Source organism: Diceros bicornis, chromosome 5 (assembly GCF_020826845.1).
Source record: "Diceros bicornis minor isolate mBicDic1 chromosome 5, mDicBic1.mat.cur, whole genome shotgun sequence".
Classification (NCBI taxonomy): Eukaryota; Metazoa; Chordata; class Mammalia; order Perissodactyla; family Rhinocerotidae; genus Diceros; species Diceros bicornis.
In genome coordinates, this window is record NC_080744.1 from 49718077 (window position 1) to 49730835 (window position 12759).

The following is a 12759-nucleotide window of genomic DNA, read 5'->3' on the forward strand; positions in this document are numbered from 1 at the left end:
TCAGAAATTTGGGAATAGCTTAGCTGGGTGTTTCTGCCTTAGGGTTTCTCAGGTGGGTTGCTTCAGCAAGTCGGCAGGAGCTGCAGTCATTTCAGAACTTGAATGTGGCTAGAAGGTCAGCTTCCAAAATGGCTCATGCACCTGAGTGTTGGCAGGAAGTCTCAGTTCCTATCTAGCTTTTGGCAGGAGACCTTAGTTCCTTGCCCTGTGGACTTCCCCCTAGGCTGCTTGAGTGTCCTTATGACATGGCAGCTAGCTTTCCTCAGAGTGAGCAAACCAAGAGAGGGTGGGCAAAGACTTGTATGACGTAGTCTCTGAAGTTACACACTGTTACTTCCACTTGAAAGTACAATTTTTAAGTAACCTATAATTTAATGAAAATCCTTAATTTAAGAGCAGAACTTAGTGTGCCTTACTATCATGAAATCAACATTTTGCAAATCTTTCCAAATTGCATTTGGAAATATGTGTTCCCTTATATGTTACTTAGTTATACAGAGCTAGAAACATTAACTTGCTATTTTAGATGTGATCATGTTTTTGTTCTCAATTATCTTGAGAATTCAACTATTTCATTAATTCATTTGAATGGAGACAGAGAGCCAATACTGGTCACAGTTTTTTAAAAATAGTGAGGTCCAGTGATTGGTTACCAGTTCCCTGAAATAAAGAGTGAGGTCTTTTAGAAAGCTAAAAATACGACTCAATGCACACAAGGTTGACTTATGCTTTTTCAATAATTTCTCTATTGCTTAAAGCCAAGTTCACAGGCAGTAACAGAATTGTACAAGAACAACCCTTTTACTTGTTCCTTTTGGTTTAGTCAAACTTCACTACCAATAAAAAATGACCAATGACCCAGACACCTTGCTCTTCTCCCATCTGAACCATAAATGAAACAAATGATCTGGCCCAGTTTATGTCTTTGGATATGGGAGGTAAACGATACCCTAGAGGTTTTATTCCTCTGGAAACTACTGCTGAAAGATTAGAGGAGAAATGATCTTATTGTCTTAATCAATCAATCTGTAAGTTTTAGGGCATGTACCTGTGAGTTTCCAGTTTATAAGTGGAAATTATTCATTTCCTGTCCTGTGTGATTTAATGTTACTAATCCAAGAATTTGGAAAGCTTTTTGCAGAAATAGAATGTGTTTTATTGATAAGAATGTGTAGGACTCTAACCAATTGCTGTATTCATATCATTGTGATGATATGTTATTCAAATCAGGTACTCAGCAGGCGGAAACTACCCATCAAGATCCCAGGAAGCTCTGTTAGGGATTCGGGTGCCCCTGCAGGTCAATAATATTACATATCTCTGTCACTCTCTCCAGTGGTGACATATTTTTAAGTAGTCGGCATCCCCCATACATGATTCCTGCCACTTTTCAGGGACATAAACAATTTCCATTTTGAAATGTATAACCAGAATCCTGATGATTAGAGCTAAGCAGTGCATTTATCAGAACACACACACTGGCTTTGGACCATTCATGAAATAGTATTTCTTCTTAAAAGCAAAGATCACCACCCATGTTGTTATTTCCTCTATGAGAGTGTTTAAATTAGAGCAATATTTTCACACTTCTTTTCATTATACTATGTACACGTTCTAGAGGCCAGTCAGGGTTGGGATCATCTTGTATTATATTTTATAGGTTTAAAATTTAAACCATTGACATTATATCCCAACTTACTGAAGACTTATAGATGTTGCACTATTCTGGGTGCTGGGGGCTCTCAGCTGAACGTAGCTTCAGCACTTTGTTCTGGGTATTGCATGCCAAAAAAAGAAGCAACAAAAAGGCTCTGTGAATAGGTGTTCTTTCCTTTGCGTAATAAAGAGCATTCTTCAAAACAGTGTGTTGGCTAGCCTGAATTTTTCTGTGTAAAAAAGTCAAGTTTAGCCCTATCATCTGCTTTTATGTCTGAACAGTTTTCCTTTGCTACACTTAGGTGCTTACAGCCGGTGGCAGTAGAGCTTTGTCCTGCCCACCACTCTGGTGGCTGCAGTGGGGATCATCACACTGCCCCAGAGTCTGCCCCCTGATGCAGCTCATTAGACCTTCAGCAGCTGCTCAAATCCATTAACAGTCACTTAAGCAGCAGGTTGAGGAGGCTGTGCTGCTATGAGCTAAAAGTGGGGCTGTGAGCTGGGAATGGGGAGGGCTCAGCTACCAGCACCTGGCATATATATTGTGTGAAATTTGGGGGCAATTTTTTTTAATCGCAGAGATATTACTTGTTCGTTGTCACGTACAGTAGGTGGAATGTGTTTTGCCACAACTTTTGCCAAAAATGCTATATCAGGCTTAACGGTTCATTTTGCCAGCAACTATTGTATATGAAATATTTAGGTAAGGTAGAGTGCATTCCAAAGTTGGTCAAGGTATATTCATCCTTAAATGTACTGAAAAATGCCATTCAAATCTATGTATATGTTTCTTATTACTGTTTGATCTCAGCTGATAGTTGACTGTTCTTCAGTCCTGGAAACATCCCTCTATGTTCTAAAAAGCAAAGAAAAGTAAATAGAAGCCGGCAGACCAGATGCAGCTTAAAACATACAAATTATTCCAGGACATGAGCTGCTCTAAGACTCTATTTTAAGATCCAGTACTTTTTTTATTTGTTTCAACAAGAGGGTTAGAGGATAGAAAATGCTTTATTGATGGAAAGTGGGAGCTGTCACACCCCCCACCTCCTCTACTCAGCAAAACTAAAAAAGAAAGCAAGCCCATTCAATTCCCAGCCAGATCTTTAAATCATTAACATCAAATGGGAAGACATTATTTCTAAGCGAGATGCAAAACCTTCGTATCACTAAGTTTTTCACGATTTCCCACTTTGACTTGTGTACGTGTCTTTAATTCAGATTTTTGAGGAATCACCTTCAAATGGGTTTCCACACATTAAAAAGAAGAAGGAAAACCACCTGGGATGAGAAACCGGCATCTCCTCTATCTAAATACGGGGTCCTGTTAACTGCCTCTCGGTGGCTAACCGGGAATTATATTGTGTGCAGTTTTCATTTCATGATTCCAAACACAGCCAACTACATCTAAACCAGTAATTATTAAATTATCCATGTTATCAAAGAGGATGCAAACGCGGCTAGCAGAATTGGCCGTACGATTGTCTCCCAGGTCATCACTCAGTGATAAAGGGAAAATTAGGCTAAGGAAGCTCCGGCAGCCAGGCGCTTTCCCCAGCCATGAAGCTGCGCCCCACACAGTTAGTTGTCAGCGCGGTGGTGACGGCCACACCTGGCAGCGGCCACAGTGCCTCTCCTGTGAGCAAGGGCTGTGGCTCAGCCTCAGGAGCTGCTCTGTGCAGCAGCGGCGGTGGCAGCAGAGGGAGCCGAGGCGCTCCGGGCAGAGGAGGCTGGGGGATCGCGTTGTCGGTGCTGCATTCCCAAAAGCAGCGGCGCGGCCGGCGCCTTGTGAAGTTCCCGGCACGCACTCAGCCGCGCTGCTCCTCACCCTCAATTGTTGATGAGCCTTGGCGCTCGACAACGCACGGGAGACAACCCATTTTGCTTTCTTAGAGATAGGGATGAGAAATGAGCTGCCGAAGGAATTTGGCAAGGAGGAGAGCGAAAGGCAGTTTGATGCCAGCAGCTAAGTTGTAAAATTGCTTTTGAGGCTGCTGCCCCGGGAGCACGATAGAATTGATAAGAACAGACACCGTTGCAGACCGAAGGCATGCCTGATTGCACTTGAGTTGGATCGCGGGGACGCAGCCTCCTCTCCTGCTCTAACTATTTGTGGCTAACTAAAGGAAAGGAGACTAGAAACCCAGTCGCAAGTGGTGTACCTGAAAGGAAAACACAGACACTCCAAAAGGAGGGGAGGAACAGCCCAGCTGGTGTGTACATTTTTTTTAAAGGAGAATCCCTCAGGTATGTTCTCTTTTCTCGGTATGTGCTGCCTCATTTGCATGTGATTTTGTGTCTGTCTTTTCTTGTTGATTCTTTTTGTTTGCGCTTTGAATCACATCCATGGAGTTCTCCTAGTGTAGCAGATGCATTTGTGAACGCTCTGTGCTCCTGTGTTTATAATATGGATGGTTCTATTGAGAATCACGGACTTCTCAGTCATTGCTTTCTTGTAAATGCAGAATGATAAATGATTGCTTAGTTTCCTCTCAACTTTCAGGGGAATATCTGCTTAGGGACAAACAAGCCTGGGATATTTCCTAATCCCTTGGAATTTGGGGGAAAAATAGAGCCAAACAGAAAAAAAAGTTGAGGGCTTCTAGGAAGGGGTTAAAAGCCAAGATGTCACAGACTAGCTTTGTGTCACCCAAGTGTTTTTCCAGCTTAGCATTGAGTCTGGAGCAAATTGAGCTTTATCAATGGTTCTGAATTTCCAGCTCTTGATCAGCCCTTCAAGATAAAGATCCTACAGATTTGCTTTACAGAGATAAATTGCTTAAATTGTGTACTTGGTTCTGTTTTACAATTGTTCTATGGTGCCAAAGGAGGCAGTCTAATAAAAATTCCCTTTGCTCCAACAGCTTGAGTAAACCCTAACTTCTGCAATTACATCATTGATACACTTGTATAATAAAAAGAAAGACAGATATGGCAACAATAGTAATGTTGGCCGCCTTTAGGACCTAGGCTGAGATGACAAAGCTTAAAGTCAATTTTCCTCATTAGGTTTTTAAAGAGAAAAAGGAAAGAGGTGGGTGGGTAACACATAAAAATGAGTTTTTGGAAATGCTCTGCATATCTTTAAAAAGCTAACAATATAAGTTTATCTCATTTTTTGGATTACTAATAAATGTAGTGCTTCTGAAAATAATCTTGCCATCTTTTACACTTCAATATATTATTCTCAAAGAAGTGGGTATAAACTGGCAATAAATTAAACATACATGTATTTAAATTCCATGTGCTTTACTGGAGGGGAGAAACAAGAGAATGGGAAAGTTTGCTACATTTTTGTATTTGTCAAAATATTTTATAGATTTTTAGATGTTTTATTAATACAGAGAGTTAATCCTAAAGCTGTAGGACCCTGACTTTTAATTATTGATGGTTCTATTTTCTTATGATTTAAAAGTCCAAATGGAATAGAGGTAAATGGGATTTAAATGAAAATTTATGCATACTGTGAACTAAATCACCACTTTGCTCTTCTAAAACTAAAACCTCATTTTTGCCAAATGACAGCGATCCAGAGCACTGACTTGGGCTATACAACAAAATGAGGAAATCAGTTGTTTCAAAATTCCACATATTACTGTAATAACAACACTATCAAAATATGGTAAGTAACTACAAGCAATTCCTGGACTAGAAGAGCGATTTGGAAGATGGGCAAAGAGTTGAGTTTACATTCATTAGTAGGGTGTGGAAAAAATTGTGTATTTCTTTTGTGTTGATGTGTTGTATGGGGAGCATTATGGCATCTGTAGATGAAACAGTATAGCAGTTGTATGACAATAATTTTATTGAATCCATTCAATGATTATTTTTCACACTAATGAATAAACTGAGCTAAGATAATTTAAAAGAATATGTGAAACTCTCAAATACAAAGTTGCATTTTCAAACTGCAATGGAATTCTGTTGCAAAAGTCATTTCAATAGAATTGTGGACTTGGATTTGAAGGTGGATAAGCAGGTATGGGTTTATTTCCTAGCATTTGATTATTCATTGTTAGGTTTCCATTGTAGAGATTTGGAAACTTCTTCCAGAAATTGACATCACCATGTGCTTGGATAAATACATGTACAGGTGAAATATGAGGTAAATATGTTAGATAAGCCCAGAGAATTCACTTTCCATGTGCTTATTATTAACAAAGTAAACTATTTCCCTTTCTAGGGCACCTAACATCTTTCTATGGTTGCTAGTCTTTTAAAATGAGGCGATGAAGTATGTGGTACGCGGAACTACTTGCTTAAGAGCCCGTGGATTATTGTAAACAGACGACAACTGTGTTTATTCCCCTTTCAAAGACAAATTATACTGAGTTTACGTGTGTGTGTATGTGTGTATAAGGGTCACTTGAGAAGTGTCTTTGCTGATTTAGGGCAAACCAGTGATTTCGAATATCAGTAAACTTTTGGTGTGATATCTTTTTCCTAATGCTCCATGCATTTTCATTTCTGTTGACCTATTCAGCTAATGCAATGCATAAACCATACTGTGAGTTTTCTGAGACATTTTGCCACCTGTACATTGTCTTCCAGTGTTAATACCATCAGCTTCTGTTATTCATTCTTTCCATTCCATAGTCTTTGCCAGAGAAGGACTTTTTCTCCAGAATTTTTGAAATGTGGGAATCACCTTCCTACCTGAGAAAAACATTCCTGCATTTCAGCTGGAAATTTTAGGAATTTTAAATATATGCCAAATTAATTTCTAAAATACATTTTTACAGGTAGAAAGCCACTTTCTAACTATATTATTATTTATGCCTAATATCAACTTATTTGGTAACATACATTTAAAATAATATCACTCAAGCAATAATTGCAAACTCGGGGAATTAAATTTGCAATTTTCTTTGTGGTTGTTGATACAAATCCTTTCTGGATCTTAAGTTTTCTGTGCTTGGATGGCTAAACTCCAATTCCTTTCCAGCTTAAAAAAGAGGGGGGGAGGTGGAGATTTATTAATAGCCCTCTCAGTCTGTAGCTTTTGAGCATGCAGAAGACTGAGTGTCCTGTTCTGTAATCTCTACAGAGATAATGGATACCACAGCAGTGTTTGCTCCACTTGTAGTCTTTTAAGACATAGTTAGGAGGACAGGTTGTATTCTAATCTCTAGATCAAATGTCCTCCAGAGGAGAAGTGTAAGTGAAGACACACTGAATCATTTCTCCTTTTCTTGTGAAAATGGTTGTGATCCAAGAGGTATAAATGTTTCCTATCTCTTGCAAACCGTTATCTTGTATAGTTTAGTCTCAGCACATAGAAATTATTACAATCTTGATATAGGAGAGATTTTATATTATTTTTCCAACATAGACAAAGTATTTTGAGGAAATAAATGCAGTTAGCAAGATATAAACTCAACACCATAAATTGTACTTGGGGTTTTCAAAGTATTTTTAAAAAATAATCTGAGAAGATGAGTTTCCCTCTAAAATATTTTCTTAGACCTTTAGAACCCCACCTTCAGCCTGTCTCTATTCCCAGGAGCCAATCTCCCCATTGGCCAAAGTCCTATGTTCAGGGTAAAACATACTTTTTTTCTGACCATTCTGGCTCTTGACAATCTGGGTGCAATATGTCTTTTTGATAGAAAAAAAAGTGTTTTACATGAAAATATTTTACTTCATGTATTTTATAAGTTGAAATAAAGTACTCTAGAAGTAGATTTTCCAGTCATACTAAACCTAAGAAAGAAAAAGTAAAGAATAGTTGTCAGACAGGGATGACTATTTCTATTTTACAGGTGGGAAGAACTGATGAGTTAGGCACAATCACTGAGTCATGTTTCTGAGAGAGGACACTGTTGATCTTGTCTTAGAAAGACTAGAGGAAGAACAGGCATGTTTTGAATCTTGGCATTGTTATGTGGCATATAGCTGGAAAAACGTAAACAATTGCTTTGTTTATCTATGAGAACTATTTAGTAAAAATTGTCAATCAGAGAAAAATAGAGAATTAATACATGCATTCCAACAAGAGTCCAGTGCTTTTTGCTATCTGGTAGAGAATACTGGAACTAGTCAAATCCTGGTTCAGTCTCCAACTGGCTGGGTAAACTTGGGCTGTCATTTTCTAAGCATTGGTTTTCTCATCTGTAAAATAAGACTATTTGTTTGATGCTCATGAAGACTCAGTTTTCAGACTCAGAAAGTCTATAAAATCTATATAATGCAGACACTATAGAACTGACTCCATTTGAAATGTAGCTACGGAATTACTTGATTCTGATTTGCTTCTCCTGAGGCTAGAGTTTTATAGGTATCATTTACCTCCCTGATAAACTGAAGAAGCAGTTTTAATCCTTTTAGAACTTTTAAGAAATTTGTCAACTTGTTTTCCTTCGCACAACTAGGCAATGATAAGTATTGGCTTAATCACATTCCATGTAAATGCATATTTTGTATAAGGCCCTGTATTTGTGAGTCATGAAATATTTGCCGCATCTTTGATAGATGTTGAAATGCTGCCATTTTCTTGCAAGAAACAAGTAGTGTTTGGGTACTTAGGTGCTCACTTTATTAGAGTCAGTCATAGAACAGGTTTATTGAGAGCTTTTAAAAATAAAGTGTATGTACCTATTCTACTTAGTCATTTGAATGGATTTATTCTCCTTCCAGCTGTCTTCCCTTCTGGATGGGCACACTCATGAGAACACGCTAGAACGATGGAGATTGCTGGGCTCTCTCACGGCTGAAGGGGCAAACTTAACTAGGGAATCTTCTCAAACCTAAGGAGAATTCATATTTCCTTCTTAATTACAAAGAAAGTTGATAGGCAGGAGGCAAAACATATAGATTAATTTCATATATGTAAAAATTAAAATTTAATTCTAGTTACTTCTTAGAAAGTAATCCATAGGATTAAAAGATCATACTTAATTACCCAATAAGTGTCACAATATTACTGGACAGGAGGTGAAGAACATATTTTGTAAAATAGTAAATGATAAGACACGTAAAGCTTGATAAATAAATACAGCAAATTACAATAAATACCTGCATCAATTGCTGTCTCTCTCCATTTAGCCATGAGTAGGAGCATGCCCTTGATCCTCTCTGTCTACTCTTTATCTTGGTGAGCTGAATTTCTTTAGTGACCTATACTACCTCATTGAAGGGATTTATACTAACATGTCTCACCAAAGTCAAGAAATTCAACTCCTCTAGTTGCCCCCAAGCAGTTTTTTCCTGAGTTTCCTCAGTCTCTCAGGCTCAAATCTCAAGTCATCTGCACTACCTTATTCTTCCTCATACTCCATATTCAATTAGTGCTCACCAAATCTTGTTTTCTCTTTTATACATTGTTGCCAGCCATACCTTCTTTTCTCCTCCTATTGGCACCAACCTAGTTCAAGGTCTTATCACTTTATGACTAGAATACTGCTCTAATCTTCCAATTGTTCTGTTATGAGCCTCTCCTCTGAGCATCTGTTCTGCATACTACTGCCAGATTCATTGTCCTAAAAAATGCCTCTATCATGGCACATGTGACTCCCTGCTCAAAACCTTTCAAGGACACCACGCTGTATATAAAATAAAGCCCAAAATATTTTAGTGTGGAAAAAACCACTTTTTACAACCAGATCCCAGAGTGCCTTTCTAGTTTTACCTTATTCTAGTTCCTTACCCAATCTCTGCCCCAATTAAACAGATTATTCATAGTTTCCAAATAGTAAAATTTTATACAATTTTTTAGTACTAAATTATTTGCAGAATTCATTTACTAACACATCATATACTTTCTCATGAAATTTCTCCTTTGGTCTTGACCTATAGGTTAAATCTTTATTATTGCATGTAACTTAAAAAAAAATTCCTAGCAAGACTATAAGTCCATTAAATATAGTATCTGAGTGAACTTTGACAAGTTACTTAAAATTTCTACATCTTAACTTCTCAACCAGAAAATAATGACACCATAAAGAGTATTGCTTCATAGAGTTTTCATCATGATTAAATGAAATAATATTAAGTGCCCAAAGAATACTGACTATTATTAATTGAGGTTATTATGTTCATATTCCTCACTATCTTGTATATAGAATATCGGTGCTCAGTGAATTTGTTTGCTTTTATATTTAATTTGAATTCTGTAATATTATCAGTTATTAGAGGAAAAGACTAGTAAGGGAAGGAGAGAGGCTGGTAATACAAGATAGGAAATAACAAAAAGAAAAAAAAAAGGGAAAAATCAAACTTCTACTATGACTTCAGATAGTAATTACCTCAGTAAGTACATTTAGAACAAATTGGAGTAGCTTTGGGCACCCTGTTTTTGATGAAATCAAGGGCCCTGAGATTCCAATATTCTTATGAGTGTTTTCCATAGTATTATGAGGCAGCAAATCTTAATGACTTTCTGTATTATAGCTGATATAGGTTTCATGAAGAGTTTACCACTGTAAAATGCTCCTGGGAACAAGGGAGATGAGCGCAGGACAAGTGACTGTGATTTATTCTCATTGTTCAGAGCTCTGGCTTTAGGAGGCTCTCAGTAACCGTACAGCAAATGTCGGGATCTAGTGCCCGTGCAGCTCATGAACACAACCACAAGGCACAAGAAGAAAGGCATAGGAAGCATAGCTTCAAGAGAGGTGGGAGATGAACAATTAATAACAGGGAGCCACCTGCCTGACTTTACCTAAGTCAGAGTCGTGTCACAGTATAGGTCCATGTCAACTCACGATGGTGTTTGTCTTCCTGTTCTTGACTAAGGGTGCTGATTCTAGGTACTACTTTTTCAGTTTGGTGTTCCTAATAACAGTACTTTCCTCATAGGCTCTGTGTCCCATATCCTCCCTCATTTCCTTTTATCTAAATCTTCCCCTTTTAACTTCAGCTGATAATCTGGAACGTGGTCTACCTCTCTTCTGTCTAGTCCTGTAGCACATCCAACTTGTGTTCACGTTAATGGTCTTTACCCCCCTCGCTTCTGCTTTATGACTCTGGCTCCCAGTGGATTCAGCAATAGCCACAATTATGGAAAGAAACCCAAGGAATTCCCAATGGTCTCCTTTAGTTTTCTAGAAGGAATTCTTAGGGCATCTGGTTATTCTGAGATAGAAGGCAGAGTGGCTGATTATAGACGAGTGTTTTCACCTACAGTATTTCATTTTGGAGGAAAATTTCCCAAAAAAGCGTGAATGAGGAATCTGAGCAAAATCTGTCTTGAATTCCTTGGTTGAGCTTGAAATCTCTAAATTCCTCAATAATGATGGTAAGAGGAGGGAATGTCAATTAGGAGGTGCAAAGTATGTTCAACTCTAGAATCTATTGAGAGAAAGCTTGAGCCTGGCTTTGTAAGTTTCTAGATTTTATATTACCTTCCTCTTAGGACACTTGACACTATAAGCCTTGATTAATTTCTCTCATAGTTGGTTCCAGTTCTGTGCCCTTCAGGCCCTACCCACAAGATATTATTTGCTGATTGTTGGTTTGGAATATAAAGCTTCCTTCCATGAGAATGGAGAAGATGTTTCTTAGAATGCAGAAAACTTAAAAAGTCCACAAGATGTGACACAAATTTCAGATATCAAATTTAGTGAGAATTATAAAACTCTAGATATAGTTTTAGAAAATTGTAGGAGCACCAAGAAAGTACTTGTCAAAGTAGTTACAGTTTCTGGATGCCTGTTATTCAATGATTTCTCAGTTAATCCACATGTTGTCTCGCTTTTCATTGTGAACTCAATCTCTTAGTTCAGTTATCTAAAATTCCTAGAGGACAGATGATTTACTGTACTACTTAATGCCAGATGAAAATGGACCAAAAAGTAAAGTCTGTTCATATTTTAATGCAAAGAAATTTGTTACTATATGTCTGTGAATAGTAATGTGATAAAACCAAATAATTTGAAATCTAATGGAGAGATACTATAAACTCCAACTTATCAGGAATTCAAACATTAGTGAAAGATTAATTAATTTGTGGCAGTAGCTTTTGAACAAAGATAAATATAGTAGATATTTGTAGGTGATGATACTACTTATAAAGTAAAGATATCATCTTATGTCTGCAATATTGTACAATAACAATATATATTCATTATAATGGCATGGAAGATTCTCAAGGCTTCTCCTTAGTGCTTCCTACATTATAAAATATTAAATTATATTTAACATAATTGGTCTTTAATACTTTCTAAATATTTGAAATTGATAAGTAGATATTTGAGTAAATAAGCATTTCCTACTTAGTTAAATAACACAATGTTAATGATGAGGGATAACTATCTGGGTAATTAAAATGCTAATTATTTGGTGTGGGAGGTAGTAGAAATGACCTTTTGAAAGTATGTTAACTCCTATATGGATTGAATATTAGCAGTGAGGGAAATATTCTGTCCCAAGATCACAAACCTGGATTCTAACACATCATCTTGCAAGAAGAAAACACTTACTCAAGAAGAGGAATAGAAAAGGAATTTTTATTGTGCAAAATCCATCTCCTTTCCCGGAAAAACAATTCAAAGCCAGCATCCTACTGAAGCCTCAACCCAAAGCATGAAAGACAGTACATTCTTCATATTTCTGAATACTTGCAGGTTTATTTTAATTATGTTTTGCTTAGATCACTACTGAAATTAATCTGTGAGTCCTGAGGACTCAGCAGGTGGCTATGGAATTAGGTGAGGCAGGAGTGTCATAGACAACAGGAGAAAGCCAAGCTTGGATTTGAAACATGTTCACAAAATCCACATTTCAGAAATCCCAGCACACCTAGGTGACTGTTTACATTTTCTCTTCTTGCTGTGTGCCGTAGGCTGCCTGAGAGACATCTCCTGTACCTTTCTGATTGAGAAGTGTATCCTGCCTCTTGAGCTGCTGCCTTTGTCCTAATTAGAGCAGCTATAAAACATTTGGAGTCTAGAGGATTCCTTCTGGGTTAATTACAGAGCTGTGAGCAGCTTTTGCAGAAGTGAAGCAAGTTCAATTTCAGACAAGATGTGTCTGTGTAGTTTTAATGTGTCATTACCTGTGCAGAGGCTGAAAGCCTTGGCTTTCTCCATGCCTCTCTCCCTCACCATCTAGTTTGGTCTGAATTTTAGTGCCTGTATCTGCCTTCTCTTCTTTTCTTCTCTAGAT

The 12759-nt window shown here is 37.6% G+C and overlaps 1 protein-coding gene across 1 annotated transcript in view; it reads left to right on the forward strand.

Annotated features, from left to right (window-relative positions):
• The first annotated feature begins 524 nt into the window (after positions 1-524).
• UNC13C (unc-13 homolog C) overlaps positions 525-12759 on the forward strand; it is a 590924-nt gene continuing 578689 nt past the window's right edge. Inside the window, exons 1-2 of the mRNA XM_058541619.1 lie at positions 525-3903; positions 5182-5278. The gene's annotated coding sequence lies outside the window, so the exon portion shown is untranslated. The remainder of the gene's footprint in view (positions 3904-5181; positions 5279-12759) is intronic.